Source organism: Myotis nattereri (assembly GCF_964212035.1).
Source record: "Myotis nattereri genome assembly, chromosome: 2".
Classification (NCBI taxonomy): Eukaryota; Metazoa; Chordata; class Mammalia; order Chiroptera; family Vespertilionidae; genus Myotis; species Myotis nattereri.
Genome location: NC_138076.1, coordinates 210,129,340 through 210,136,400, shown reverse-complemented (window position 1 = coordinate 210,136,400; position 7,061 = coordinate 210,129,340).

Genomic DNA, 7,061 nt, shown 5'->3' with positions numbered 1-7,061 from the left:
GGAGAACCAGGGCACAAACGGGTATGTGACGTATCCAGGCCACACAGCTAGGGAGTGGAAAAGCCAGGATGTAAAGCTGCACGGCCTGGCTCTAGAATCCAGGCTCCCCCCAGACCTCAGACCCAGGGGCTCTGGGCCCCCACCCCCCTCAGCCCTGGGAGGAGGGCTGGACAATACTGCTCAAAGCCCAGGGGGAAAAGGCCGCTTGCTTTTGGACACACAGCTCTGTGAGCACCGTCTGTCAGCCCTGAGGATCCCCCTGCCCACAGCCTGCCAACATCTCCCACCCGGACGCACACTGATCCGAGACACTGAGGAGGGGCGTGGTGAGGAGGGAACTTCAAAGCCACCGATGGCAGGAGGAGGGGTGAGAGGGAGAGAGGGGGTGCACTCAGCAATAATGCAGAGCAGGGCGGCGGGGAGAAGCGGGGCGCGGACACGCGGAGACGGAAACACCCGTCCAAAGAGGCAACTGGAAATTCCACTTGGGTTTTCAATGAAGGCCGAGAGAAGCCAGGGGTTTGGGGGCGGGGGTGACTGAGCAACGATGGAAAGAGAGAGAGAGAGAAAGGAGCGGACAGACACACGGGAGACAAGAGTCAGAGATAGAGACAAGGAGACAAAGGACACGCAGAGACAGAAGAAAGATGGAGGGAAAAGCAAAGGCCGGTCAGAGACCCCAGGTGCCCCCATGAGATAATCAAACAGGCCACACATACACACAGAGCACTCTCTCACACATGCTCTCACACACATGCTCTCGCACATGCTCTCACACATGCTCACACACATGCTCTCTCACACATGCTCTCGCACATGCTCTCTCACACATGCTCTCACACATGCTCTCTCACACATGCTCTCGCACATGCTCTCTCACACATGCTCTCGCACATGCTCTCTCGCACATGCTCTCGCACATGCTCTCACACACGTGCTCACACACATGCTCTCACATACATGCTCTCACGCACATGCTCACATGTGCTCTTACACATGCTCACACACATGTTCTCACACATGCTCTCACACACATGCTCTCACACATGCTCTCACACATGCTCTCACAATGCTCTCACACATGCTCTCTCACACATGCTCTCACATATGCTCTCACACACAAGCACTCTCTCATACATGCTCTCACACATGCTCTCATACATGCTCTCACACATGCTCTCACACACATGCTCTCACACATGCTCATCACGCTCCTGCCCAGGACTCAAAGACCTGGGTTCTAGGATTGACTCTGCTCTTTTTCCTTTTTTTAATACGTGTGTGTGTGTGTGTGTTGGTTTCAGAGAGAGGAAGGGAGAGGGAGAGAGGGGTAGAAAATATCAATGATGAGAGGGTACTATTGATTGGCTGCCTCCTGCACGCCACCCCCTGGGGATGGAGCCTGCAACCAGCCGGGCTGGACTCTGCTCTGCAAATGCTTTCCAACCTTGCAGAAGGCCCGCCTCCCTCTGGGCGCCAGGTCCCCCTGAGCACCGCGAGGCTGGGCTGGTGCCCAGAACGCCAGGGCACGTGGGCCACAGGGTCTGGGAAGGCAGCAACCTCACCATGAGGGTTCCTCTAGTGGTGGGGCCCGTGAGCAGGCACTGGGGGGTGGGGAGGGGGACGTGAGGGGGGCCCTGAGGGGGGCCCTGCCTCCCAGGGGCCCAGTGCTGCCGCCACAGATGAGGAGACGGGGCTCGAAGCAGCTCCCTCAGCAAACACAGCCGGACTGCAAGCCCCTGTGAAGTCCCATGATGCCCCCTCTGCCAGGGACACGGGCAGAGGAGGGGGCTGCCTTTCCTGAGCCCCCGGGTCCCCTGGCCCTCCTTAGGTGCCCAAGTGTGGGCACCCGTTCTTGCCCAGAGCGGCAGTGGACATGTGTGTCATACCCGCGCACACAGTCGCTGGGCACTGACCCCCGCTCGGTCCCAGGTGCTTACGGTATTAATGCACTGGCTCCTCACACCCGCCCCGTTAGGAAGCTAAGCCCCATTAAACAGAGGAGGAGACTGAGGCACCCCCTGCAGCCTCCCCAGCTGCCCATTCGCACACCTTCCCAGAAGGAGGCCTTACCTCGCCCTGAGCCCCCCAGCCTGAGGCTCTGCCTCCACTTCCACACCCCGCTCCCCCCCCCCCGCCCCCCAGGCCGTGGGGCAAGGACACCAGGAGGCCGGGGCCACGCGGGGCTGGCTGCAAAGAGCCCGTGGAGACCCAGGGGTGTCCCAATCCCACACTCCTACCTGGACACCCCAACCGGGCCCTGGACACCCCAACCAGGACGGCAGCACAACCAGTCTGAGCCTCCTGGCGCGAGAAAGCGATCCTGCGGCGCCATCTAGTGGCGGAGCGGCCGCCTGGCCCGCGAGTCCGGCTGAGCCGGGGACGCTTCAGGATTCCGGGCCCAGGCGCCCTTCTTCGCTGGGACAGTGGGATGCAAAGAATTCCTCCAGCCGGCTCTGTGGGCTGACCATCCCAGGTCGGGAGCTGACTTACCCGTCCCACGAGCACAGGGACAGCTCTACCCGCCGCCCTCAGGCGTCCCAAACCCAACCTTCGTCTATTCGTGCATTTATGAAGCACTTATGTACGCAGAGCACTGAGAGATAACGATGCACAAAACAAGATCCCTGCCCTTGCGGCGCTTAAGGTGGGGCACGATGCGGAAGCACAGTAAGCAACGAACATAAGAAATAAGAAAACAATCTGGTTATTTTAGAAGCAGGAAAAGGGAGCATGTCTGACATGTCACTGAGCTAATTAGGCTCAATTGATATTTGACATAGGAGGCAAGAGTATACAATGAGTCAAGAAAGTCTCTTCGATAAATGGTGTTGGGAAAAGTGGACAGATACATGCAAAAAAATGAAACTAGACCACCAACCTACATCATACACAAGATTAAACTCAAAATGGATAAAGGACTTAAATGTAAGTCAAGAAACCATAAAAATCCTAGAAGAATCTCAGACATCCCTTATAGCAGTGGTTCTCAACGTTGGCTGCACATTAGAATCACCTGGGAATCTTTTTAAAATCCTGATTTCTGGGCCTCATCCTCCGGAAATTCTGTTTCTTTGTTATGGGGTGGGGCCACAACATTAGTAACAACGAAGCAGAATTTCCAGAGGATGAGGCCCAGAAATCAGGATTTTAAAAAGATTCCCAGGTGATTCTAATGTGCAGCCAAGGTCGAGAACCATTGTCCTAGGGCAAAGGAAACAAAGGAGAAAGTAAATAAATGGAACTACATCAAAATAAAAAGCTTCTGCACAGCAAAAGAAACCATCAACAAAACAAAAAGGGAGCCCACTGTATGGGAGAACATATTTGGTAATGATACATCTGATAAAGGGTTAATAATCAAAATATATAAAGAACTCATACAACTTAACAAAAGGAAGACAAGCCAACTTAAAAAAAATGGACAAAGGACCTAAATAGATACTTTTCCAAAGTGGACATACAGATGGCCAAGAGACATATGAAAAAATGCTCAAAGTCACTGATCATCAGAGAGATGCAAATTAAAACAACAATGAGGCATCACCTCACACCTGTCAGTATGACTATCATCAGCAAATCAACAAATGACAAGCACTGGCAAGGATGTGGAGAAAAGGGACCCCTCGTACACTGCTGGTGGGAATGCAGACTGGTGCAGCCATATGGAAAATAGTATGGAGTTTCCTCAAAAAATTAAATATAGAACTGCCATTTGACCCAGTGGTCCCACTTCTAGGAATATATCCTAAGAAACCTGAAACACCAATCAGAAAGAATGTATGCATCCCTACGTTCATGGCAGCACAATTTACAATAGCTAAGATCTGGAAACAGCCCAAGTGCCCATCAGTAGATGAGTGGATAAAAAAAGCTGTGGTACATCTACACAATGGAAGACTATGCAGCTGTAAGAAAGAATAATCTCTTACCCTTTGAGACAGCATGGAGGGACCTGGAGAGTATCATGCTAAGTGAAATACGTCAGCCAGAGAAAGACAAGTTTCACATGATCTCATTCATAAGTGGAATCTAAGTAACAAAATAAACTGATGAAGAGAGTGGATCCAAGACATGGAAGCATGGAACAGAGTGTGGAATCTTGAAAGGAAGGCGGGGAGGGTGCGTGGGTGGGAGGTAATCAACCAAAGAACTTGAAGGCATATATGCATAATTCATGGCCACAGACAATAGGATGCTGAAGGCCTGGGGTGGGGTGGGGGGGGGCAGGTGCCGGCTGGAGGGGGTCAATGGGGGGAAAAAGAGGACATATGTAAAATTTTCAACAATAAAGATTTAGGAGACAACTAAGTTGGCAGGCGTAGGTAAACACCTGTACTCGCCGCCTCCCACAACCACATCAAAATGACAACTAAAATACAGAACAACCATCATCCAGAACTGCTGGAAAGCTGGCTGAGTGCAAGTCCTACAACTAGAGAAGTACAGAAAGCACTGAGGCTGGCAGGGGGTGCAGAGGCACTGAAAGGGCGGGTCCGGCACCCACATGGGCTGCTTTTTTAATGGGGAGGGAGATCATCTCTGCGGAGGCCGCCCAGAGGAGCAAGGGGTCCCAGCCCCACACCAGACCCCCAGCCCAGAGTCCCAGAGCTGGGAAAAGAAGTTCCTACGGGCAGTAAGAACTACGGCTGTAAAAACCAGTGGGGATTGGGGTTCAGTGACACAGAGGCTGCTGGAAACCCAGCTGTTCCTCTTAAAAGGCCGGCACCATGAACGAAACTTACAAGGTCCCACTTCCTCTGAGGTCCAGCGCCAGGGCAAGTCTCTGGGGAACACAGTCACATAGGAGTAGGAACTGGATTGTCTGGCATCAGGGCAGGAACTCAGGTAGCTTGCTCCCAGACGGAAGTGCTCACAGGGATCCTTGTTCCCAGGTCGCAGGGCTGAGTGGCAGCCATTTCTGTTTGCTCCACCCAGGTGATTCCCTAAGACCCCGCCTCATCCAATTTACAACACAACCCAAGCTGAGTGCAGCAGCTTTTGCATATAAATGGCTCAGGCTAAATCTTTGCTCAGGCTAAAATCTCTCAAATGAGTTGCAGCTGGGTTAGGGAGCCCAAAACCTATCAATAAAAGGCCCAAGACCTGGTGCCAGCACTAGCCTGCCTTGCTTCATAGTTCAGCCTCATCTGGGCACTTCCAAACTTAATACAAAGAGGAGGAATCTGCAGATCTCTCTATAGCTCCTGCTGTGTGGCCCCAGGCAGTGGCTGACTTTGTACCTCTCTGGAGACCCAAGAGCCAGTGTACCCAGTGGTCAGTGTCAGACTATACCAGATTATAACTCTACACAGCCATAAGCGACACACGCAAGGGGCAGACTCAGTGAGCACCAAAGCCCACTGAAGCAAGCCCTGCCCCATAGGGGTGTTCCCTAAACAGCAGCTCTCCCACTATAGTTTGCAGCTGGTTCTCACAGCCAATTGGCCTGGAGGTCAATTCCTCCCAGTGACACCAACAGCAATCAAGTCTCAGCTACAACAAGTCTGTGCTCACAGCCCACAAAGGCATGCACCTAGAGCTCCCAGCTCAGGTGACTGGGGAGGCTCAGCCACTGGACCCTGTAGAACACTCTATCAACTCAAGGAGACATAGCAGCTCTACCCAATACATAGAAACAAACACAGGGAAGCAGTCAAAATGCGGATACAAAGAAACATGTCACAAATGAAAGAAATGGAAGAAAGCAAAAAACACCCAACCAGAAGAGCAAAAAGAAAAAATAATCCAAAAATATGAAGATAGTGTAAGGAGCCTCTGGGACAACTTCAAGCACACCAACATATGCATGATGGGGGTGCCAGAAGAAGAGAGAGAGCAAGATATTGAAAACCTATTTGAAGAAATAATGACATAAAACTTCCCCTACCTGGTGAAAGAAATAGACTTACTAGTCCAGGAAGCGCAGAGAGTCCCAAACAAGAGGAACCCAAAGAGGACCACACCAAGACACATCATAATCAAAATGCCAAGAGCAAAAGACAAAGAGAGAATCTTAAAAGCAGCAAAAAAGCCCTAACCGGTTTGGCTCAGTGGATAGAGCGCCAGCCTGCCGAGTCAAAGGTCCCAGGTTCAATTCCAGTCAAGGGCATGTACCTTGGTTGCAGGCACATCCCCAGTAGGGGGTGTGCAGGAGGCAGCTGATCAATGTTTCTAACTCTCTATCCCTCTCCCTTCCTCTCTGTAAAAAATCAATAAAAAATATATTTTTTTTTAAAAAAAGACAAGAGACAAGCTGTTAGTTACCTACAGGGGAATGCCTATATGACTGTCAGCTGATTTCTCAACAGAAACTATGCAGGCCAGAAGGGGGTGGCAAGAAATATTTAAAGTGATGGATAGCAAGAACCTACAACCAAGATTACTCTACCCAGCAAAGCTATCACTTAGAATTAAAGGTCAGATAAAGATCTTCACAGACAAGAAAAAGCTAAAGGAGTTCATCACCACCAAACCAGTATTATATGAAATGTTGAAGGGTATTCTTAAGAAGAGGAAGAAGAAAAAGAAAAAGATAAAAAATATGAACAACAAAATGGCAATAAATACATACCTATCAACAATTGAACCTAAAAATCAAAATAAACGAATAAGAAATCTAATGAACAGAATAAACTGAATAAAATACAATCAGAGGCATGGAAATGGAACAGACTGATGATTCTCCGAGAGAAGGGGAGTGGGGGGTGGGAAGAGAGTAAACCAAGATTTTATATGCATTACCTATGGACTCAGACAATAGGGTGTCAAAGGCCTGGGATGGGGCAGGAACTGGGTGAAGGGGGGCTCTGGGGGGAGGGGGAAGAGGGACATCTGTAACAATCTCAACAATAAAGATTTTTTTAAAAACAGGAAAAAAAAAACAATAAAGATTTATTTTAAAAAACTAGAGGCCCGATGCATGAAATTTGTGCAAGAGGCTCAGCCCTCACAGCTGCGGTGGCTTGCCTCGGCCCTCATAGCCCTGGTTTCATACGGAAGGTTGTTTGGCTGTCTGGTTTAATTAGCATATTACACTTTTATTATTATAGAAGTCACTG